This window comes from Pseudochaenichthys georgianus, chromosome 21 (assembly GCF_902827115.2).
Source record: "Pseudochaenichthys georgianus chromosome 21, fPseGeo1.2, whole genome shotgun sequence".
In the NCBI taxonomy this organism is placed as follows: domain Eukaryota; kingdom Metazoa; phylum Chordata; class Actinopteri; order Perciformes; family Channichthyidae; genus Pseudochaenichthys; species Pseudochaenichthys georgianus.
In genome coordinates this window covers 7,430,138-7,456,550 of record NC_047523.1, presented here as the reverse complement: position 1 = coordinate 7,456,550, position 26,413 = coordinate 7,430,138, and positions in this window count along the sequence as shown.

Genomic DNA, 26,413 nt, shown 5'->3' with positions numbered 1-26,413 from the left:
CCCATTTCATGGGTTTTTGTCCTATATAAATGTGGGCCTGTAGTGTGAACGAGGCCTTTAGTTGTTTTAATTAAAAAGCATAGGTTGTCACGATCTGTCTGTGTTTTCCCTCCTGTTTAATGTCCTGCCCTGCCCAGCTGTTTCTTGTCCTTGATGAGTTCTGCATGTATTTCAGTTCTCGTTTTCTGTTGGTGTTGGTGTTGGTCAGACCTTTGATTTTCATCCATGGGAGAGTTCCTGCAATCAAAGGTACTTCCTGCTTTTGGGCCACCCTCTCTGCCACCAATCCCGACACATGTGTCGGGACTGCAGGGGTGTAAAGTAACTATGTACATTTACTCAAATACTGTGCAATTTTGAGAGACTTGTACTGAGTACTTCTTAAATTCAGAGGTCAAACATTAACTTTTCATCCACTATCTTTAGTTACTTTTGGTACTTTAAGTATATTTAGATGCTAATACTTTTGCTTGGTTAACATGAATGCAGGACTTTTACTTGTAACGGAGTATTCCTACACTCTGGTACTTCAACTTTTACTCAAGTACAAGATCTGAGTATGCTACTTCTCCCTCCTTTGGTGTAGTGTTTTGGGGTAAGCCACAACAATGTGACAGTGAGCCAACTGTTATTATACCAAGACTGAAGCAGGTGAATGGAATCCTTTTTTTTTTTTTTATACCTGTGATCAGTTTTTTCTTTGGACGGGATTATGCAGTTATTTGAGTAAACATACCATAAACTGTATACACATATCATCTAACGCTGTAATGTGTGTGTCAGTCAGCATGTCTGATACCATATAATTACCATGTTAACACTTGTGCTTTCTTGCCGACCACTTTGCTGTTTTTATCCCAATATGTTGTCAACTTTAACGCTAAGTGTTAACTTAATTTGAAATAATCAACTCCATCAATGTTTTTTATTTTCCTTTTTAGCAACACAATTAAAAAATGTTTCTCCACAAGTGCAAATGCCGTGTGAACATGGAGCTACTCTTGTTATAGCATATGTGCTTCCTTATAACCGCTAATCAGAAATAATAACTCTTCTTCAATTTTTGGTTTTTGCAATCAATATGCTTTACAAACTGGCCTCCCCTTTTGAAAAGATGACTGTGTTAAAATTGGATAGTAGCGTTAACATGGGTGTATAATTAAGCATTCCCTCAAAACTGGTCTCGAACCAACTTTGCTATTAGCTGGTCACTTCAGAACGCGCCAAGAACACAGAGACTATTTAGTGTCAGTCTGAGAGTCAATATAGATTATTTTGAATGGGGTTCGCTAACATACAGGCACAATAAGCGCCGACCTCATGCAGTAAATCATTTTGGTAGTCTTAATGCTCAACCAAATGCCAACAATTATTTGTAGCAGCTACTTGATCCAGGTCTGAAAACAACATGCTGGTGTAGAAAGAACGTGTCATCGCCTTCAGTTACTGAATTCATATTAGAATTACGTCAGGAGTGATGTTAAAGCTGGTGATTTGCAGTTGTGTTGAGTATAAACCATTACAACATCAGTCCATTTCAAGTGCTCTGTGTCACCTGTTCTGTCTATATAAAACAACATTACCTACCGCCTCTGGTGAAATACTTCTCCCTGTTCTGTGTCTCTTTTCAGAAGCCAGTTCCATGTTTCTCTTGTTGTGCATACATAGGCTCATCCAAAGATAATGTCCAAGCAAAGGTGAGAAAGTCTAAAAGCAAAACATAAATCAGATTACTTCATTAAAGATAAGGATACAGATAATAAATGGAGCTTTTTGAGTACATACATACTCGGTCCAAATGCAACACGATGAAGTTAAAGATACAGAGAAATCTACCCCAGTCCACGGCAGAGCTTTAAAAACAACAATCAGTCTCTCGTAGAGGCTTTTGCCATTCAAAATGTCTCTGGTCCCACTTAACGGCATTCCAGAGAGAACATTCCATCCACATACCTAATGATAACAAAGCCTATTATTACACACGTATAAAGACACTAATGATCTGTCAAGCAGTAGACAGACATGCAATTAAATGTGCTGCCTAGCATTTTACTGCAGGCACAGCAGACGGTGTGGTCGTAGTCCGGGGCGACCCAGTCTCCACAGGGGCGCTGCTGTGTTTCCTCTCACTCAACCATGTCAGTGGTTGGCCTCTAAATGTCACCATCGCATGACAACATGATGCTCGTAATGTAACTGGTTAACAAGTTCCTAATGAACATTTAAAGGTTAAAGGATTGGGTTAGTAAGTCAATACTAATGACAGAAAATGCAAAAGAATACAGCTAGAAGACAGATAGCATAGCTTAGCACAAAACCTGGAAACAGCTATCGAGGCTCTCAACAAATAATAGAATATGCTTACAAGACTTATAAAGTTCTCATTCAAAGTACTTAGTCCGTTTGGCTAGTCAGAATCAGACTGAAATTAAACATCTTCTTCCTGGCTGGGCACAGTGCTAGCTGTTTCCCCTGTTTCCAGGATATAAGCTAACAGTTGCTGGTTGTAGTATTTTTGTATGTGACTGGTTCCTGTAGTATTTTGGGAATTTTCTATATAATATTTTCTATTGTTTATATTGTGTATATTTGATATATCTTTCATTTTATTTGTATTTCTAATTGTTATTTTCTATTCCACTTTTTAAGTATTTGTATTTCAATGTCTGATCACACAACTGCTTTTATAACAAAATAATTTCCCAAATTCGGATCAATATACATCTATCAATGGGCCTCATTCCATTCTTGAAAATAAATGTCTGCAGATTTTTAAAACAATTGTGATATTCAACAATGTTTTCCTTTTTGGGTGTTTGTATTATTAGACATTTATATATTGTTGTGTCCCGTCAATTATGTTAGTTTGTTATGTTTTTGTTTGTTTCACTTCCTGTTTTATTTTGTACTCCTTGTCTCATTCCAGGTGCCTTTACTTCCTTGGTTCTTGTTTCCCGCCATCAGCGTCTGCCCCGCCCCTGATTGTTTCCACCTGTTCCCACTTACCTCTTGTATACTGTCCTGTCTCCCCTTGTTGTCAGTTCGTCTTGTTCATCATGCCAATAAGTCAGATCCAAGCAGCCATAGAGAGACCAAGTACCTTTTGTGATATCCTCCATGAGAGCGTTTTGTTTTGTGACCGTTTTGTCACTCCCTCTGTAAAGAGTGTTTCTTTGTTTTTGATCCATTAAAGTTTATTTTTCTTCAAACCTTTTCGTCTCCGGGTTGTGCAATTGAGTCCTCATATCAGTGAGTCACGGTTCCTAACATATATTGTACATCAACTGACACTACTACATTTTAAGATTGTTTAACGTACACTTACAGCAAAGGTAGCTAGACTTAAGAACTAGTGTCTTTTAACATGCGTTCAGGCGTTTTTGGTGTCCCTGCGGTCTCATGTCCTTTTATGAGTTTTGGCAGTGTGGTAACGTTTGCTAATAAGGACAATGGAGAAGTCATCCTTATAATAAAAAGGGTTTGAACACCTCTGTGGTCTGAGATCAGGTCTGGGTTCTAATGTAGACTTTACTTCAAACCTTTCTCAAGCAGAAATTCAAGATCTTAGGGTTACATTTAGGAAAATATTGAGAAATGAGCCCCAATTCGCTGGTGTTACACAAATTACTTAATTTTTTTGTAATTCTTATTCTTTATTAGGATCTCCATTAGCACTAGCATGATAATTGGCTATTATGATAGGAATGATTCCCTTACATGTGATTTCTTATTGGGATGCATTTTGTTGTTCCAATTGTCCAAAATAAAAGAACAAGACGTGTGTTTTCACAAAAAAACTGAACTTAAACTTCAGCCAGAACTTAACCCAAAAAACGATGGTACAATAACTAACAATGAATATGCATTTGTCATTGTCAGTGACTGGCTCAGATCTTTTGCTTCAGGCCTGACCTAAATGTTACCTCACACTGTGACTGTGATGTGGCCGTCTAGTGACTTCTTCATAACACTAGCATATGAAAGCTTGGGTAACACAGAAACTGAATAGCCACAGTGCAATCTGACAGCACCAGTCTTTTGTTATGGTGAGCAAAGTTGAAGATCCCTAAGGATGGGGCCTTTTGGCCACAGAGTCTCTCGCTCTGTACGCGACAGACACACCGGGCCAAAAGGCCAGTGGAGAAAGAGACTGCTGAGAAAGAAAGGAGAGAGCTGGAACGAAGTAGCGCGATGACAGATTGGCAAATTAGGACGTAGGGAGAGACGGACTGGAATGGGAATCTTGAAGTCCGACCAATTCAATCAAATCAAATTTTATTTCTATAGCACATTTAAAAACGATTTTCGGTCGAGCCAAAGTGCTGCACATGCAGATAATAAATAACACATTACTACCGATGTAAACAGAAGACAATAAATTACAACAGCAAATATAAAAATCAAATACAGGGAAGTGTCATGAGTCGTGCTCTGCTATGATTAGAAGGCCAGGGAGAAGAAGTGAGTATTTAGTTTTGATTTAAAAACCCCTAGGGTCTGGGCCGACCTCACATGGAGGGGCAGAGTGTTCCAGAGCCTCCCCAGTGAGATGATAGTGAACTGTTCATGGAATATCAGTGAACCATATTCATGAACAGCTCATAACAAAGTTGATGAACTGTTCATGAAAGTGTCATGAACATTAAACGGCACTAGGGCAGTTCATGAACTACTCATGAAACTCCTGTGCTGGAATGGTTCATGAACAATTCATGGAATATGGTTTTAGGCAGGTTCATGAACAATTCATGAAATGGAGTTTTCAGTGAGTGTGTAGGGATATTCAGTTTTCAACCAAGAACATTTCAAGAATTGTTCATGAACATATCAAGAACTGTTCATAACAACTTCATGAACCGTTCATGAACAGTTCATACCCAGTCACTGAATATAATTCAATGGCTGGATATGAACTGTTCATGAACCATTGAAAACAACAATTATGTCAATCACAATGGAACTTTACTCAAATTAACAAACATACATGTATACAGGTGGAGCACTACAATTAATCCTATCGCTATTTGAAGCAGTTCTTGACACTCAGCTGCACAAAAAATGTTGTTACGGGTCCCAAAAGCTTGGGTACCACAGCAACAATAAATGATTTCTGTAGAAAACAGAAAAGTGCAGCAGCAATAATTATACACAGGATCCGGTTGATCGTCTGGAATGCTTCTTATTCAAAATTCAAAGTACACAGTTACATTCAAATAGCTGAACTTTACAAACATCACATTTCTCCATTTAAGTTGCAAATGTATTATCTTTTCAATTTACACACGGCATCTATTGCACGTCTGTCCATCCTGGGAGAGGGATCCCTCCTCTGTTGCTCTCCCTGAGGTTTCTCCCATTTTTCCCTTTAAACTGGGTTTTCTTTGGAAGTTTTTCCTTGTACGATGTGAGGGTCTAAGGACGGAGGGTGTCGTATTGTCATACTGATATTCTGTACACACTGTGAAGACCACTGAGACAAATGTAACATTTGTGATATTGGGCTATTTAAATAAACATTGATTGATTGATTTAAGTTATCCGTCTGTCAGTCGATTACTGTATCTCAAGGAGAAATTCAACATAGTCAATATAAATTATTACATCACATTGCATTTAGCTGCTTTTATCCAAAGCGACTTACAATATGTGCGTTCGACCAACAAAATACAAACTTGAAGAAAACAGAATCATATAAGTACATCAGGTTTCATAGAGCAAAAACATTTCAAGTGCTACTCAACTGGCTTTAGGTAAGCCAGTCCATAAGTGCTTTGTTAATAGTTCTATTGCTCGAAGTGGAGTCGAAAGAGATGAGTTTCCAGTCTGCGCCGGAAGGTGTGTAAGCTATCATTTTGGAGCCAGGATAGCAAACCCACGTGTTTTTGCTGATGGGAACTTGGGTCCCCTTCGCAGTGCGGGTGCAGCGAGCCGTTTGGTTGATGCAGAGTGGAGTGCACGTGCTGGGGTGTACGGTTTAACCATGTCCTGGATGTAGGAAGGGCCAGATCCATTCACAGCATGGTACGCAAGTACCATTGTCTTGAAGTGGATTCTAGCAGTTACCGGAAGCCAGTGGAGGGAGCGGAGGAGCGGCGTGGTGTGGGAACATTTAGGAAGGTTGAAGACCAGACGAGCCGCTGCATTCTGGATGAGCTGCAGAGGTCGGATGGCACATGCAGGTAGACCAGCCAGGAGGGAGTTGCAGTAGTCTAGGCGTGAGATGATGAGAGCCTGGACCAGAACCTGCGTCACTTTCTGGGTCAGCTGGGGACGCATCCTCCTGATGTTGTAAAGCGTGTATCTGCAGCAGCGGGTTGTAGCAGCTATGTTTGCAGTGAAGGACAGGTTGGTATCTATAAACACATAACGCTATCAAATAATACTTTCTATCAATATATCTATCTTTACCAAATATAACATATTATGGAGATCACAAAAATACACTGTCAATGTTAATAAACAAAAAACAAGGCAATGTGCCTGCAAGACTGCACTCAGGTAAACAAAACATATTACCCGTGCGCAGCAGCTAACCTGCCTGCGAGCCTTCGCTCAGGTCACATTTACCCAGGTGCGGCTGAAGCCCGCGAAAATGGCATCTATTGTTGCCGACAGTTTAGTATTTTTAAAATACCGTTACTATGTCAAACATGCTCACAACCTTCTGACACACTCTCCTAAACATCTCCAACATCATATCTAATTCACACAAGTTAACATCGATCATTTTCATTATGTACTGACCTGTAGAAAACAGAAAAGTGGAGCAGCAATAATTATACACAGGATCCGGTTGATCGTCTGGATTGCTTCTGAGGAGGGGGCGGAAGTGTCCCCCCTAAGGTAACCCAGATGTCACCGCTCACCTGCCAAAGGTTCCACCTTGGCGCTACTTACTCGTACTGCTTCTCAAACAGTACAGATAAACCATAAAATGATATGAATGTCACCAAAATAAATACAGATAATGTTCAGTTTCAAATTCACTATTGTTTTGTTTTAAGATTAAAAGTTTTAAAAAAGAAAGAAATGTTCAAATAGTAGATGAATATTCAAGAGGTCTTTAAAAACATCACACTGATCCAAAATTCATGAAATGCTCATAGTCATGAAAAGTTCATGAAATACTCATGCACACTTTTTGGGGTTTTAATTATAATGTTGTGATTGGCTGGATCATGAAAAGTTCATAAATTGCTCAAAAGTCTGTCATGAGCAAAACAGGAACCTTATATGAATGAACAATGTTCATAAACATTTCATGAACTGCTCTTTAAAATGGTTCATGAGCATTTTAAGAATGTTGGTTCATGAACATGACAAGTGAACATATAATGAGTGCTCATGAACAGCTCATAAAGTCATGAACTCCATCTCGCAGGGGTTAGGGCCAGCCGCCGTGAAGGCTCGGTGCCCTCTGGTTTTTAGCCTGGTTTTAGGCACTACCAGTAGCAGCTGGTCAGCAGACCTTAACGCTCTGGCTGGGGTGTAGCGCTGGAGGAGTTCAGCTATATAGGCCGGAGCAAATGCACACTGTCACATTTACAAACAAATTGAACGTATGCAGGATGCTCACACACTCTTGGCATTGCTCCATTTGAAATGTTTTTCATCTTATTTATACTCCCATGCCAAGAGACCCTGTCATGCCCCCAACCTAGGAGCACCCACATCTATGATTAGCTCAAAGGCACACCTACTTACCATACCACCCACGTGAGAAGAACAAATGATCCAGCATAATTGCACATTGGACATGTTCAAACAGAGGCCTGCAGGTTCTTTTCTCATGAGGTAAAGCATTTCTATATCCACAGGAAGGAAAAAAGTTACGAACGACAACGCAGCAGACCAACTGGACATCCCCTTCCTCGCAGATACAGGTACTGGGAGGGGATAGACAAGATTGAAACAAAAGGCACTTGTGGAACCACCACTTATATTATAATGAAGTAAGAAATATCAGAAAAAATCCAGACGGGGGAAAGCAAGAAAGTGAAAGAAAAGGGGGCAGGAATTAAACTGAATAGGAGTGAAGTGTAAAAACTGGAATGCTCCAATTTAAATCACAGACTAAAGATAGGCAAGGACTTCATAAAGAGTATGAGAATAAAAAATACATTTTTCTACCAATTATTTGCATTATTATTTTGTTCTATTGATAGTTTACAGGATCACACAAATGCCCACGTTCCATTAAAAACAAAAATAACAACTAAACATAACCAATTTTTTTTATATAAATATAGTGTTTACATTACTGGAGTCTTCTTTTTTATCTCTTTATATTAAACCTAAAAGGTTTAATATAAATCACACACTCGAATATGAACAAAACTGCAAACAGGAAATACTTTACAGAATTACAGTTGAATATTTTGAAGTGGGGTTAATAAGAAACATATCCATGTATTACACACAGTTGTGTCAGCACAGAAGTTAAGTTGTGCTCCATTGTCCACCTACTACTAAAAACACATTAATAAGCCACCCTGTCACATGGATGACATGTTCCTTCATGAACACACAATAGACCCAGATCCACCCTTCTGCTGCTATTAATACTCACCAGCGCACCAAATGGGTTTTATACACACCTTAAAATAGTTATTTACAAAGGTAAGGTAGGTACTCCTGTCTCACTTACATTTGCTAAAAACAACCACACCCAGCTGTCGTAGGAGATAATATAAGAGAAGAAAACCTATATATTTCTGAACTGTTCTTAAAGATGTTTTGTCTCCAGAAAGTCTGAAGATAATGGACTCAACTCATTGTTGGCTTTTTTCAATTCAATTTGTCAAAAGAAATCAAGAATGATTGCTTATTTCTGTGTCCTATTATTCCCTTTTGCTTTTCTGGCAGCCAACATGTCTGACAGTGACAAAAAACAGAATGACAGCTGAAAGCCCCGGCATCATATATTGGTGATAAAACGTGTTCACCCTTCCACAGTAAACGGCTATATCATGTACAATGCTGTACACTTGCATTGCAAAGTGATTGCGAGTGGAATGCCATAGAGAGTTAAGATAACGACATATAAGCCGGGCTCATTATATTCAGGAAGTTGTAACATACATCTGCCCGTGTCACATCATCAGCCTCTCTGTGCTCTCGGTTAGTGACATCTGTTACTAATGCTGAGCAAGCATATGGGAAACGTTGCTGAAACTGAAAGATTTGGATTCATTCACAATAAAAACAGCCAACATCTTTAATTGGCTTTTAAGATGTTTAAATCTCCTGACAGAAATCACGCTGACATATCGGAAAAATCTCCGTAGTGCCACATTCGTCTAAGCAGAATCCAAGTGTTCATGCTGAACTTGGAAGGAGTTTAACCACCCTGCTAACATCTGATTTTGCAACTATATTTGTAAAAGCTTCTGGTTTCCAAAGCCAATGATAACACATCTAACGTATTACATACAAAGATATGTCATGGAAATTCAGTAAGTGTAAAAAAATTACATTACATTAAAATTACTTCTCTGATACTGGCCCTGTTGACTGTGGTTGCTAAGTGACAATCATCTTGATGAGAATATATCAAAAGCGGAAAATAGCAAATGCTTGCGTGTGTGTGAACAGAGTTCAAAGGTCGTCTGCAGTACAGCTAAACAACAGATAAACAGGCTCCAGACAATGAGAGGGGTCCGTCCGTGGCCCCGCTCTGGCCGGCCTGTTGAAATAACGGCCTCAGATGCAGTAAATATTGACTTTGCTAAGCTAGTGTTTACCTTTGAGGCTTCTCAGAGAAACCGAGAGGCAATTCGTGTCTGATTAGAGCCAATTCCGCAGTTTCTTTCCGAAATGGATTGTAACGTTGTAAATCTCACGGTGTATTTTAGAGTGTTTGTATGAAGTAATCCTCCGAACAAAGCTTTAATTGCACTGTGCAGGAGTGACTTTGGACATGCAATCTGTGTACTAGCGATGTTGAATGAGTGAGTTTCCATTGTGCCTCTCTGTGTAAACCCAGACTTACACAGTGGCTGACGCCAGACCAGCTCCCACATCCCCCCACCCTTTTTGTATAAACTCAATCCAGAACAGATAGCCGGTCTGCTGCCAAAGCGCCAGCTCAGCATTAGTATCCTAATGTCTGCTTGCTGTTTAGATGCTTTTATGTTTTTTATGCACATAGGCTACAATGACAACATTTAGATCAGAGCATATTTGTTTTTTTAATCATTCAACCTCTCAAGGATGGGCGACTATTGAATCTGAAGGGTAAGAGACTTACATCGGTGAATGTCCTCATGTTTGACTGCACACTTCAGCAGTGTGTGTCTTTTGATTGGTTAGTGTTGTCTCTAAACGCAGACAACTGCTGGGCCCTCACTGTGATGATGCCACTGTTAGCAAAGAAACTAGCTAGTAATGTAATCATGTGCTGTAGCAAATCATTGCAACCTGCTCAATTAACCCAATCAAATAAACTGAGAAGCCCCTCACTGCAGTGTGCAATGCCTCAAAGTGGGCCGGAGCTCAACAGATGATGCATTGCATGCTGCTGCGCGGGTAGTAGTTCTGTTCTCTCCATGCTACCCTGACCCCTAACCCCACGCGGGTCCCAAGTCGGGACGTCACGTGCCTCAAAGGTTGAGCTCCGCCCATGTTGAGCTCCGGCAACATTGAGGCATTGCGCACTGCATTGAGGGGTACTGAATAAACAGGGGCTTCTTTTCAAAACCCTTATAGAAGTTCATTTATTGAATAGTGAAAACCTATAAGTATAACATTTATTTGTATTTTTTTTTTACCAGAGCAACCTTACAGTGGCTCGGTGTGCTGCGTCCATAACATAGCCAAGTTCGTGAGTGTGAGAACTGTTTAGCTTTCCCGACTGAACTGTTGACCAATATGAGTGCACCGTCCAGATAATCATAGTGTACTTTGCCATACCTAGCATTGGGACATAACGATGCACTCAAAAATAGTACATTAGTATATTGATTGACACAAAACTGTCCCAGAATAATCACTTGGGTACATTTTACTTCAGGACAAATGTTTTGCTCAGCACCAGATCAAGGGCGGTACAATGGCAATACAAAGTACAAAAGAGGAAAGTATGCCGTGACGTTAGGTTGTTATTCTCCTGCCAACTTAAATAAATGCATACCTCGCATATGATGTGTAGTTTCGTAACAGTTCTGATCACGTTTTGTGATTAGTTGAATTCTATTTGCATGAGTTCACCTTTGTCCTATTGCAAAACGGTTTTATTGTCTGTGTATTTCATGGGTATACATGGTTTACATTGAAATATTATTCAAACTAGAATAGATTTGTTGTTGGCCTTGACGCCCACTAAAGAATGTTTAACCTGCATGACTGTACTTACTTTTTATTGCACATGAAGTATTGTACAATTGCAAAATAGGCTAAAATACAAAAAGTAGTTCAATGTACAGTAGCCTACAAAGAAAGTCTCACAAAGTATATGAACAATTCTGCTCATGACAACTTTTGGTTATTAAATGCGTAATTAAAAAGCGATAATATCTCCGAAATATCTCTTAAGGAAAAGACTAAGTTACGGCTATGTTAAGAACTCAGGCACTTAGGAGGTAGGACCCAATTGCACAACCCGGGAGACAGAGGTAAAGTATTGGTAAGATACTTTATTATTCCAAAAACAGGCAAGATGAACAAAAAAAGTCACTATTGAATCTCTAGCTGAGATGACAAAAATAAGAACAAAATGAAAATCGCTCACGTGGTGAGGAACACAACTTTACAATAGCTCAAAGAGAGCATAGACCTGACTGTGGCAAGAGACAAGAGCAAAGATCTGACACTGCACACTGGGAGACAGGGGAATTTAAACGCAGGGTAACAAGATACAGGTGGGAACAATCAGGGGCGGGGCTGACGCTGATGAGCACAGGAGACACAGAAGGGGTGACAGGTGAAAATCAGGAAATTAGACACACCAGGGAAACTAACGACAGACAGGAAAACACGGGGAGAAAGACCAGACAATACACAGGGAGGAAAACATGACAAGGAGAAAAGAGAAACACCCACAAACAGACACACAAAACTAAAAACGTGACACAACACAAGAATTGTGGCTACTATTAGCATTTAGCTACTGAGACAGTTGGTCGAGCCTGAACCCTACAAAAATATACATATTTGATTTACTAAATGATGATACTGAGCTGTCATCTTGGTTAGAAGGAAATGGTACTTTGTGCTCCCTCCTGTGAATAAGAAGATACATGTCTTACAGGAACTGCAGCACGATCTGGACAGCCCTTGTCATAATTGATTGGAACAATTATGTGACATGTTCCGTGTGTTTGAATGCCAACAAGCCAATACTTTAACGGAGAAGCTAGCAATGTTATGTATTCCATGTCTAAAGCCAGTTCATGAGAGGTGCTTTGGTATCCACTTGTTCTTTCTCCCAGTGTGGGTCATACAGTTTGTTTAGAAATAGAAATGGGTAGCTTCCGTTCATCATATTGAAATGCCATTAATAGAGGATTGATTTGCTTTGTCAGGGAGGCCGTGTCATTGTGTGATAAATGAGTACAAAGACTTCATAAATACCCTGAGAGAAACACACTGACGCTGGGACAAACGCCCAGGATCCATTTAAAGAAACAGGAAGATTTATGGGTGATGTGATACGATATGGTACAGTATGGTAGGATCGTTCACCCTCTGTTAAATACATACTGTGTCATTGAAAAATATTTTGTCTATCAATCATTTTCTAAGGCGCTCTTTACAGTCTTACACACAGACATTGCAGAGTAAAGACTAGCATAGTCAATCTAATGAAGAGACAAAGTGGAAGAGATCAGTAGCTAAGCATAGCTGTATGTTGTTGGAGGAACTGATGACAAATGACATACGTCTCTATTGAGGCTCAAATTCTAATGTAATATCCACAATAACTCCTCAAGTTGAAGTCATTTGACAACACTGAATAAATACAGTTACAAGAACGTCGTAACTATGGAATGTAGAGGAAGAAAGGAGATGTCAATCAAACTTGGACATTACTGATTTGAGGGCTTAACAGGCAACATTATTTAAATCACCTGTCAAAGTGAGCCATTGGTGTGCAGGGCCTTTAAAAAGCAATCAACTTCCCTGGCCTCAACCACAGTCACCAATATAAACTTTACTTCTATGTTATCTACAACAAAAATTAAATATATAATAAAATGTTGATTCCTTTCCTTGCCTACGCCCCTTACAGGAGCTGCAAGCTGTGACGAAAAGGGTTACCAAGGGTGTTTTTTAAAGAGGTGATGCTCTTGGAAACTCATGGCATAGAAAGTCACTTCAATTGTTATTTGTTCATAATAATGTACTCCTAGTTGCCGTTAATACAACTAATAATGATTTGAATCAGTATGGAATTAAAAAAAAATAAGGCAGAGGGGGTTACTCAGTTTCATCTCGTAGTATCTTAGTAGGTTACACCTAGTAAAGACTGTCTGGCTACTCTTAGCTTCTCATTACTGAGGTTGACGTTGGTGCATATTGAACGCATGGATGCTTCTACTCTGCTGATGTTTCTGTCTGGTGAGAATTCCTCGTAATACAATATAGCTTTTTAATGTTGCTTAGGTGCTGGTTGTGTTTTGTGTATGGCTGAAATGACTGGGTGCTAGTGTTTAGTTTACTACATAGAACTCCAAAAAAAGCCTACATGGTGTGGGATCTAAACCTTTTTTTGCAAACTTATGCATGTGGCACACTCTCTATCCTAAATCAAATGAAACCTTACTGCTCTTGCTGTAAATCTTTTAGTACCTAGCAGTAAATTAGCATCTCGGCCATGCACAGAGCACGGCGTCTGAATAAATCATTTTATTTCTCATGACTTTGTCCTCGTCTTTTTTCGCCCTTGTACAAATCAGCACAGTGTGAGGGGAGGAGTAACGAGAGAATGGGGGAAAGAGTGACAGCAATAAAAGACTTTGAGGGTGTAAATGGGTATCACATTTTCCTTTTCAAAGTGAGTCATAGCTCATTAGACAAATGATATCTAGTGTTCCTTTCTTGGAGGTGACGTCAGAGTTGCAAAGTATCATGGAGGTGTCTCATGGCCAAAAAGACATGTGGGTTGGAAGACTTTTCCAGGAATCAGGTTGTGTGATTCAGTGTGGGAATGCAGAATACCTTTTTATTGCTCTTCTAGAAAAATAATTGAACTGCTTTTGATGCCTTTGGTGTTCTATTCCCGGCTTTTCGTGCCTGTCCACAAATCCTTATGTAACTCTGACTTAACCTTTCCAGGAATGTCACAGCCCACAGCATTCCTGTCACTGTTAGCTCTCTCCCAGCTTCATACTGGGAGGGATTCCCACACCTTATTTCACATGGCTTCATCTTGGCCCCTTTAGTGCGCTCTTTCCTTCACTCTTTGGCCTTAGTTCCCCTTAGCCCTTGGCAGGACAGACTCTTTGCCTGTCCAGAAAGAGAAGAGAGAGCTTTATCAGCAGGTCAGAACATATTATTCAGTATAACCAGGCCGATAAGATCAAACATGGGTAATTTTAGAAGAAAAACACTCACCTCAAGCTGAATATTGATCAAACCCTCATCCAGTAACATGGATTCTAATTCCGTGATATATCAGATTAAACTGAAAAAGAAAACATGAGTGATCTTGAAATAGGAGATGAATAGAAAAAGAGGCCTGTGAGAGTGTTTTGAAACTTAGACAGAGTTGGCAAGTTCTATGTTTTTCCTCAGGCAGAAAGCAATCATTTTTAGGAGAATCGCTTATGCCTTCCAACATTTTTTCGTGTGCTGGAATCAGTCCACACACATATTGCCACCACAGATATCATGGATAAATATTTTGATTGTGCCATCAAAACCATATGTAATCAAACAATTGTGGCTTTTGTTGCATCCATTCCATTTCCCCCAGGCCTGTGGCTGTGGGACACGTTCAGCGTACTTCTATGAATTGCTTTGGGCTGCTTAAGCAAATCCAGCTCTGCTCGAGTGATAATCCACACAAGCAATACGCAGTAAATTTTTACAAGCCACACATTTTGATTGCTTTTCATTGTTTTGTCAGTTGAAGCTGAACTGGCCTGCTTCGTGGCCAGCAACGCTAACAAACACATCAGCACGAGCAGCAGTGCGAGGAAAAGGACAGTTTGGAGTCTAGGGTGACCTTGAGGGGTGCAAACACAGCTTTGAATGTAGTCATAGTTTTGGTAAAATAAGTTTATAAAATGTGTGGTGGGGGATCACATACCAATGCAGTGTTTTATGCTTTTCGCCTCTCATGGAGCTGGTTACCGTTTGATTAAGTCACGCTGAAGCAATTGTTTGTGTGTACCATGGACACATGCAAAAGTATGCAAATGCACCCAGAGGATCATAAAGGGACGACATATACATTATAGCCAACCATTTCATGTTTTACTGCATGGCAGTTGGAAACAGTCACAAACAAGGAAGCACCAACAAATGAGGTAAAAGAGTAAGCCGATTTAGTCTTCCCAAGTCCCGCCCTTTTCGCTCTGGGCTTTGTTAACAGTTGAGCAAGATTGGTACCCGCAGAACAGTGATCAAGTTATTCCTTTCCTGTTATACTTAGTCATGCTACGTGTTTGGCTAATCTATATTGAATAAAAACCACATGTTGAGGATGGTTTAAGATTTGGCTGGGGTAGCTTGATGTGTTGAATGTTTATTCCAGAAATGGAAGAGACCAACAGAGGAGGGATCCTTCTCTCAAGAGGGATAAACGTACAATAGTAGTTGCCCCTTTCCGCATGCAAGCAGTGAGCTCTGTGAAGAGAAAAGTGTCTACTCTACCAGCAGAAACTCAGCTAAACGCTACCGTGATTAAACACAATGTTATGTTCAAACCACATCAAGGATTATTTCTGAAACAGTATGGAGCTCAAACGCTTTCTCTCTCGAGGGTTTGATACAAGGTGAGTATCTTTTACATCAGGCTTCTTTACACATACTCTCTCCAGTCTAGAGTTAGCTCTGAGTGCAACCCAGTCTCACGGCATTTCGTGTTATAGTCACGAAATTAATCTATTGATTCGTGTTCACCAACACGATTTCCCCATTTTTTAGAATTAGAAATTAGAAGGAAAAAGAGATTTAAAAAAATACAGATCTCAGTATTCTGAGGCTCTGAGCCCCATTTCTTGGTGCCATCTGTTCACTCAGTAACAGATAGCCCAAGACGGCAAAACAACTCCGACATTATAATATTTAAAATAAAAGGGTTAGGGTAAGATATTGAGTAAGACATTTTTTTTATTAACCCCACAGCATCCGGTCTTCTAAAACCCGACTGGAGGCACGAAACATACTACCAATAGAAATGCATTGCTTTTAAAATCGTTCTGTGTGACATACAAATGCAAAAATCGTGTTGGTGAACACGAATCAATAGATTAAATTAATTTCGTGACTATAACACGAAATGCCGTGAGACTGGGTTGCTGAGTGTTAGCGATGCTTGCTAATGTAAACACAGACCATATTCCTTCCAAAACAGGTCGTGCATTGTTTCTGATACAGCAACGTCTCTGATAAGGGACGATAGGTTGGATGAGCGGATTGTTGTCAGCTCCGTTGTACCACCATTTTGAGAGATGTGGGTAAGGAGGAAAAGAGAGTTGTATTTTCTGACACTTTATGAGTCTCCTTACACACCGGGGGCACATATTTATGTATAAAAGACATCAATAGTGCATTTTGCATAAAAGGTGACCTTTAAGGATGCAAACCTTGCATTTAGATTCAAACACACTACATTTTAACATGACTTGCTTGTTAACAATACAATTCCAAAATCTACCTAAACATTATTTTTGTCCAATTCAAATCATGTTGTTATGCCCATCCATCCATCCATCCATCCATCTTCTCCTGCTTATCCATGATCGGGTCTCGGGGGTAGCAGTTCCAGCTGAGAGCCCCAAACTTTCTTTTCCCTGGTGACCAACCAGCTCTGACTGGGGGGTCCCAAGGCGCTCCCAGGCCAGCGAAGATATATAATCCCTCCACCTGGTCCTAGGTCTACCCCTTGGTCTCTTCCCAGCTGGACGTGCCTGGAACACCTCCCTAGGGAGGCGCCCAGGTGGCATCCTAACTAGGTGCCCGAACCACCTCAACTGGCTCCTTTCGACGCGAAGGAGGAGCGGCTCAACTCCGAGTCCCTCCCGGATGACCGAACTTCTCACCTTATCCCTAAGGTAGACACCAGCCACCCTGCGGAGAAAACCCATCTCGGCCGCTTGTAGCCATGATCTCGTTCTTTCGGTCATGACCCATCCTTCATGACCATAGTAGACAGAGAGCTTTTCCTTCTGGCTCAGCTCCCTTTTTGTCACAACGGTGCGGTAAAGCGACTGCAGTGCCTCTCCCGCTGCTCCGATTCTCCGGCCCATCTCACGCTCCATTGTTCCCTCACTCGAGAACAAGACCCCGAGATACTTGAACTCCTTCACTTGGGGTAAGGACTCATTCCCTACTTGGAGTGGACAGTCCATTGGTTTCCTGTTGAGAACCATGGCCTCAGATTTGGAGGTGCTGATCCTCATCCCAGCCGCTTCACACTCAGTTGCGAACCGATCCAGTGAGTGCTGAAGGTCGCAGACCGATGAAGCCATCAGAACCACATCATTTGCAAAAAGCAGTGGTGCAATCCTTAGTCCACCGAACTGCAGACCCCCTCCCCCATGACTATGCCTCAAAATCCGATCCATGTATATTACAAACAGGATTGGTGACAAAGCGCAGCCCTGGCGGAGGCCAACCCTCACGGGAAATGGGTCCGACTTACTGCCGAGGACCCGGACACAGCTCTCGCTTTGGGAGTACAGAGATTGGATGGCCCTGAGTACAGACCCCCTCACCCCATACTCCCGCAGCACCTCCCACAGTAACTCCCTGGGAACTCGGTCATACGCCTTCTCCAAGTCTACAAAACACATTTAGACCGGATAAGCGTACTTCCAGGCCCCCTCCAGGATCCTTGTGAGAGTAAAAAGCTGATCCGTCATTCCATGACCAGGATGGAATCCGCATTGTTCCTCCTCAATCTGAGGTTCGACAATCGGCCTGACCCTTCTTTCGAGTACCTTAGAGTAAACTTTCCCGGGGAGGCTGAGTAGTGTGATGCCTCTGTAATTGGCACACACCCTCTGATCCCCCTTTTTAAAAAGGGGAACCACCACCCGGTCTGCCACTCCTTCGGTACTGTTTCCGACTTCCACGCAACGTTGATGAGACGTGTCAACCATGACAGTCCCTCAACACCCAGAGCCTTCAGCATTTCTGGGCGGATCTCATCCACCCCCGGGGCTTTGCCACTGTGGAGTTGTTTGACGACCTCAGTGACCTCCCCCCGGGAGATTGGTGTTGATCCCCCATCATACTCCAGCTCTGCCTCTAACATAGAGGGCGGAGTTGTCGGGTTCAGGAGTTCCTCAAAGTGTTCCTTCCAACGTCCCAACACTCCATCAGTTGAGGTCAACAACGTCCCATCCTTACTGTACTCAGCTTGGATGGTTCCCTGCTGCCCCCTCCTGAGGTGTCGGACAGTTTTCCAGAACAACTTTGGTGCCGCCCGAAAGTCCTTCTCCATGTCTTCTCTGAACTTCTCCCACACCCGCTGCTTTGCCTCGGCCACGGATGAGGCTGCTGCCATTCGGGCCTGTCGGTACCTTGCAACTGCCTCGGGAGTCCCCCGGGATAACAAATCCCTGAAGTCCTCCTTCTTCAGTCGGACGGCTTCCCTGACCACCGGTGTCCACCAGGAGGTTCGAGGGTTACCGCCCCTTGAGGCACCTAGGACCTTGAGACCACAGCTCCCTGCCGCGGCTTCGGCAATAGAGGCTTTGAACACCGACCACTCTGGTTCAATGTCCCCAACCTCCACAGGAATGCCCGAAAAGCTCCGCCAGAAGTGTGAGTTGAAGGCCTCCTGAACTTGGGCCTCCTCCAGACGTTCCCAGTTCACCCGAACTACACGTTTGGGCTTACCAGGTCTATCCAGAGGCTTCCCCCGCCACTCGACCCAACTCACCACCAGATGGTGATCAGTTGACAACTCCGCCCCTCTCTTTACCAGAGTGTCTAAAATATACGGCCTCAGGTCCGATGATACCATAACGAAATCGATCATCGACCTTCTGCCTAGGGTGCTCTGGTACCATGTACATTTATGAGCATCCTTATGTTCGAACATGGTGTTTGTTATGGCCAATCCATGACTAGCACAGAAGTCCAGTAACAAACCACCACTCCGGTTCAGATCAGGGGGGCCGTTCCTCCCAATCACGCCCCTCCAAGTGTCTTCATCATTGCCCACTTGTGCGTTGAAGTCTCCCAGCAAGATTAAAGAGTCCCCTTCAGGAGCCCCATACAGGACTCTTTCCAGGGTCTCCAAGAAGGCCGTATACTCTGAACTGCTGTTGGGTGCATAAGCACACACAACAGTCAGAGTTTTCCCCCCCATAACCCGCAGGCGTAGGGAGGCGACCCTCTCGTCCACTGGGGTAAACTCCAACAAAGAAGCACCCAACCGGGGACTTGTGAGTATCCCCACACCCGCCCGGCGTCTCACACCTTGAGCAACTCCGGAGAAGAATAGAGTCCAACCCCTATCCAGAAGTAAGGTTCCAGAGCCGACGCTGTGCGTAGAGGTGAGCCCAACCAGATCCAACTGGTAACGATCCACCCCCCGCACAAGCTCCGGCTCCTTCCCCCCCCAGAGAGGTGACGTTCCACGTTCCCAAAGCCAGCTTCTGTCACCCGGGTCTGGTCCGTTGAGAGCCTCCGCTTTCACTGCTACCCTTCTGGCAGCGCACCCGACCCCATCGCTGTTTCCCATAGGTGGTGGGCCCGCGGGACGGAGAAGCGGAGGTGTTGCCCACGTTGCCTTTTCGGGCTGGGACCGTCCGGGCTCCGTGGCAAGCTCGGCCACCAGACGCTCGCCGACGAGTCCTCCTTCTGGGCCTGGCTCCGGAAGGGGACCCCGGGCTTCCTCTGGGCCGGGTATCCTCACTTCTTGTTTTTTCTTTCATGAGTTCTTTTGAACCAATCTTAGTCTGGCCCCTTGCCTGAGACCAATTTGCCATGGGAGACCCTACCAGGAACACAAGGTTCCAGACAACACAGCCCCCAGGTTCATCAGGGCACACAAACCTCTCTACCATGGTAAGGTGCTGGTTCTTCAGAGAGGCCAATCAAGTAAAAGTTGAATGCTGTTGTATTACGACTGGACAAACTATCTGAGATCCTACCTCAGACATTTCCATATCCGATAGAGAGTGTCTCAAACCAAACATCGAAAAAATGGATGTCCCTGAACTCAGAAACAAACATCCTTCTCAAAGAAAACACCTTACATCACACCTCACAGTGTGCAGACATCATTTATTTGTATGAGGAAAGCCCCATCAAGATGGAGCAGCGAGGCCCACAGCCATCTGCCTATGATTACAGCTTGGGAACAACATTACAACAATGGCCACTTGGGCATGGCAAAAAAGCAGGGGAGAGCCCAGCAATGATCGCACACAACAATTACTGGGGAACCAAATCCCCAAAGTCGGCTGTTTGTAGAAGTGAAACCCAGAGAGTTGGCAAGCAAGAGATTGTGAGGCGTCCAACATGCAACTGAAGCCAACCAGCACACTCCCGATAAGATCAGCGCCATGTGTGGTGTCACTCTGGGACCTTATCAAAGCCACAAATATTGGTCCTTATTCTTTAAATATGTAATGAGACAAAACACATGACAAGCTTTGCATGACCTATTGTCATTCATATTTTGTATTACTGGAAGACTTTCTAAAAGGTTTAGAAAAATGTTTCAGCCACACTTGCAGTATGGCTTTGATGTCGATTCCAGGTGGTTTGTCTTGGATTGTTGTGAAATACTGTACAAACATTTATGGTTGATGATTTATCATAATTACTTTGGCAATTCCCAGATTTTTTTCAACTGACATTTGTAAAACTGTCAAATGTTCCACTTGTCAAAGACACCAGTCCAATATCTAAACCTAAAGCATTCTCATTTAGTTTCAGCTCCAAACAAAGGCTAAGTAGAGCTTACGCTGACAAAGCACAACTGAGGCTATTTAGAATTTCTAAATCTAGGCTTACCTTTTGTAAATATAACGCTATTAAAGAATACATAACTTATTACAACTACATTTTTTTAAGATTCTTAAGGGCCTTTTTCATTGTATAAAAGAGATAGACTAGAAAGGTGTAACATAAAATATTTAGTGCCATGGTGAAAACCAGCAACAGAATTTATTGGATGGTTTCTAGTCAAATCGAGAAACTGGACGATAGTGGCAGGGTCTGGGATATTAGAGTCTAACACATTTTTTATTATTAGAATGCTTTATTTCCATTGACTACATTTGCTGTCAACACTGATTCAACATCTACATGAAGGTGGGTAAGTGTTCCCTGTAAAGCTCCCATATACTGCAGTGATAAAGACATATTTATATATAGTGCTATAAATGAACTCGGGAATTGCTGGTGAACCTTTACGTTAAGCCAGAGGGAACTCCTGTTGGATTATTTTTATGTTATACATTAAAAACTCTACATCACACGGCTGATGACAGGCTCTGTGAAAATATTGCATGGGAGCGCCGGATACTGTGAAAACCACCCTGATAGAAAATACCTGAAGGCAAATAATAAACATAAAAGGCTGTTCAATACTGTATTCGGTTTCAGAGTAAAAAGTCATTCATCTTCATTATTTTTTTGATTTATTAAGATGACACATTCACCTCTTTCAAATTGTCTTTAGTTGTTAGGGCCACAGGACACAGTTGCATGCATGTTTCTTTGTGTGGGAATGTTTATATTTGCGTGTAATGTGCTGGTGTCCCTTTCAGCATCGATGCACAGAAGCTACTCACTCAGTAACAGATAGCCCAAGATCATCACTGGATACATTCCACCGAACCCATTAAAAAAGTTGTGTAAGAGTGGCTTGGCACACAGCAATACTCATTTGAGCGGATAGCCAGGATTAAATGCCCTGATGCTTTAGTACAGTATATCTATGAGCAGACAAAAACACCCCAATATAGCAAAAGAGGGACTTCCCTACTAATCCTGAAAGCACAGAGTTATCATACTTAAAAGTAAATGTGTACACACCACTCTCTCCTGTGAAACAAACAGAAATCCAATCAGAAAAACATCCGGAATAGGAACAAAGACAAATATAGTGGAAAAAGGGGAACACTGTAATGGTTTTCCATATTTTACTGCCATCATATGAACAGCTTCGTCAGGGTTTTTGTTGTTGCCAAGCAGGTCTAGTCTGGAACCGATTTAATGAGCGCTGTTGGAGATATGACTTAGGCAATATTTTGACACCTGTTTCAGCGTGTGATTTCACCCTCAGTGGGACAATTTAATTATACGACTGCTCATCTACAGATTAGAACTACAACTTTTACGAGACTCCAACCACCTCAGTAATGTCTAGTACATCTGTGGTTAATTGTAGATGACCATATGACCATAAAGGGCTTTCTGGTATAAAAAAGGAATATTTTGAGAAACTCTGGACTTTCCAGCTGTAAAACTCCAGTGGCCGACATTTGGAGAAACACGCTTAAGCTACAGAAATGATGCAAATATACAAACAGCTGAATCAAATCAAATCAGGTTTTATTTATATAGCACACTTTAAAAACGATGTTTGGTCGAGCCAAAGTGCTGTACATGCAAATAATAAAAAACACTTTACTACAATCGCAAAACAGAAGACAATAAATTGCAAAAGCAAATATAAAAATCAAACACAGGGAAATGTCATGAGTCGTGCTCCGCTCTGACTAGAAGGCCAGAGAGAAGAAGTGAGTTTTTAGTGTTGATTTAAAAACCTCTAGGGTCTGGGCCGACCTCACAAGGAGGGGCAGAGTGTTCCAGAGCCTAGGGCCAGCTGCTGCGAAGGCTCGGTGCCCTCGGGTTTTGAGCCTGGTCTTGGGCACTAGCAGCAGCTGCTGGTCAGCCGACCTTAATGCTCTGGCTGGGGTGTAGCGATGGAGGAGTTCTGCTATATAGCTGAAGATAGACTGGAAAGGGGGACAGACAGGTAGGACAAGCCTAGAAGGGTCAAATGAAGAAACAGCCTCACCATCCTGTCTGCCTGCTACACTGGACCCATACCAGTTTGCCTACCGCTGCAACAAGTTAACAGAGGATGCCATCTCCACGGCACTCCTCTCTGCCCTGACCCACCTGGATAGCCCCAAATCTTACGTCAGATTGCTGTTCATATATTTCAGTTCAGCATTCAACACTGTGATCCCCTCCAAGCTGATATCCAAGCTTTGCCAGCTTGGTATCAATACATGGCTCTGTAACTGGATGCTGGACTTTCTGACTAACAGACCCCACCCAGTCTGTGGAGTTAGACAACCTCTCCTCCTCCACTTCTACCTTGAACACCGGTGTGCCACAAGGCTGCGTGTTGAGCCCTCTCCTGTACTCCCTGTTCACCCATGACTGTGCTGCTGTTTATGATTCTACCACCATAATAAAGTTTGCAGGTAGGCTTGATCAGAGGTGACGACGAAATGGCCTACAGCGATGTGGTACAGCACCTGGCCTCGTGGTGTGCTGACAACAACCTGGCTTTTAACCACAAAGACCAAGGAGATCATCGTGGACTTCAGATGGGACAGGAGCCATGCACACCCCCCCCATCTGCATCAATGGAGTTGCAGTGGAACGTGTGTCGAGCTTCAAGTTCCTTGGCATTCACATCTCCGACGATCTCACTTGGTCTCTGAACTCCTCCATCCTGGTCAAAAAGGCGCAGCAGCGTCTCTACTTTCTACGGGGCCTTAAGAAAGCCCACCTTGGTCCCAGGATCCTGGTGGACTTCTACCGTTGTACCATCGAGAGCATTCTCACTAACTGCATCATAGTGTGGTATGGCAACTGCTCCGCCTCAGACCAGAAATCACTCCAACGGGTAGTAAAAACTGCCCAACGGATCACCGGCACCCAGTTACCCACCATTAAGAACATTTTCCTCAAACGCTGTCTGGGCAAATCCAGGAACATCATCAAGGATGCCTTCCACCCCAACAACAGACTGTTCACCCTCCTTCCATCCGGTAGGCGGTACAGATGCCTCCGTTCCCGTACCTCCAGGCACAGGAAGAGCTTCTTCCCCGAGGCTGTGACTCTGCTGAACTCCTCTCCATTACTCACTAGCATCATTGCACTTACCTGCACTCAACTGCACTGATTAAACGTACTTAATGGACATGTTATTTGCACAATCGTGTTACTGTACATATAACCATTTCTTCTTATAATATCACTGTTTGTACATACAATCTGCACTTGCACTCTGTTAATACTCCGTTAATATTCTGTCAATACTTACATCTGTATATTGTAGATGTTATCCTCATTCAATGCTCCCTGTATTGTCAGTATTTATAATATGCACCTTGTTTTTATTTATATATAGCACATCTTGCATTTCATTGGCTTGTACCTGTACTTTGCACAATGACAATAAAGTTGAATCTGATCTGAATCTGAAACGATCAACTTACACGTACATGATATGTCTGTTTGAGCACTTCAAATATGAGTATGTTATCTTATTCAAAAATGACTCTTCCCTTTGTTTTTTCCTCCCTCTGATGATTGTCTATACGGATAGTATTACATTGTTTGACATTTCTCTAATCCTTGTGAAATGCTTCATGTCAGGGAAGCTGTGGGTACCTACCTAAGCCGGACTCTCACTGACACACACCTTGGCAGTGCAGAACAAGAGTCCATTCTCTTTCACTGCAGACCATGAAGTAAATACATGAGCAGTGTAACAGGAACGCTTCAGATGATGAATTGCTGCGAGTTCATTGGTTACAGCCTGACTTCATGTCTGAGTGAGTGACATTTCCTGAGAGCTAAGCTTTTCAACTTGTCCTGGGGTTTGCAATTCCCACCCACAAATGCCACTTGAAACCCAAGCCAACCGTTTATATTAAACAATGAGTCAGGAAATACAAAGCACACGTAATCCTGACAATGCTCATGAACCCATGAATTGAATGACTTTATTATGGATGTTTCTAGATCATGTTGTATAATAACTGTCCACTATCACAGTCCTAGGATGTAAAGTAAATCCTAAAAGATTAATTATTAATCAGGGTTCGTACGGGTGCTTGAAATCCTTGAAAATGCTTGAAATTTGACGTGGTGTTTTCAAGGTTGGGAAAGTGCTTGAAGTTTGGGAATGATGCTAGAAAATGCTTTACTTTTACAATAAATTGCTGTCTGACTGAATAGTTCGCTTTTTAGATTAAAAGAAAATAATTGCTTCGCTTCTACATAAAACAGCTCCGCTGCGGCCTTCCCACGCTATGCGCGCGACCTGCAAGTGTTTGTGTTACTGTGACCTGGGCATTCTGATGAGAGTGATAGATGACTGTGTGCCAGGAGGTTGCCGTTTCAACGAGCGTTGGCTAGCAGAAGACAAGTTTAAGCCATGGCTAAGACGAGGGTCAAGCCCACGAGTAGCCTCCTGCAAAGTTTGCAAAAATAACGATGCGAGAGTCTGCGCTGACGAGCCACATGAAAGATACGCCGTAGTAGAGCATTTTAGATTAGGCTAACGTTGCATGTTACATTTGTTTAAGCTAACGTTAGCGAGCTGAATAGCGAACTCGATTGAAGGATAATAATAATTGCAGGGGACAATCATTTCAGAGGAGCGTACCTATGTTAATATGTGTGTTACAGTCGCCTCGCCATCGTGTGGTGTTCAGAGGATGAAGCACTCACGGCATTTCGTGTTATAGTCACGAAATATAATCTATTGATTCGACACAGAGCGATTTTGAAAGCAATGTATTTCTACTGGTAGTATGTTTCGTGCCTAAAAACAAATGTGACTTGATCTATCAAAATCAGTCGCATTGACCCGAAGACACATTTTCGTTTGTTTTACTGGTCTGGGGGAAGCTCGCGAGTGTGTGTTTGTGTATGTTTGTGTACCGGGGAAACACTCACAAGAAACACCGGCTGTTGTTATGCTTGCTGTGATGTTACATTAGTCTGTTCTCTGCTTGTAATTATGCCGTTACAAGCTTCAAAGTTGTATTTATCATCTGAATTTGCCGAAACAAGTTTAATATTCTGAAAGCCAATACTTTGTTTATTTGAAAACAAATGAAAACAAACTGTCTTTTATATAAAATTGAAGTAGTATACAAGTAAAACTACATTTAGCTTTAATCCCATGTAATTGTAGAATGAACACAGTCTTCCTTTGAAGATGTATAAGTCAGGTGTCTTGAGTAGCATTACCTACAAATCATTGTACACATTTGTAAATATTATTTTCCACTTGTTACCATTGTGA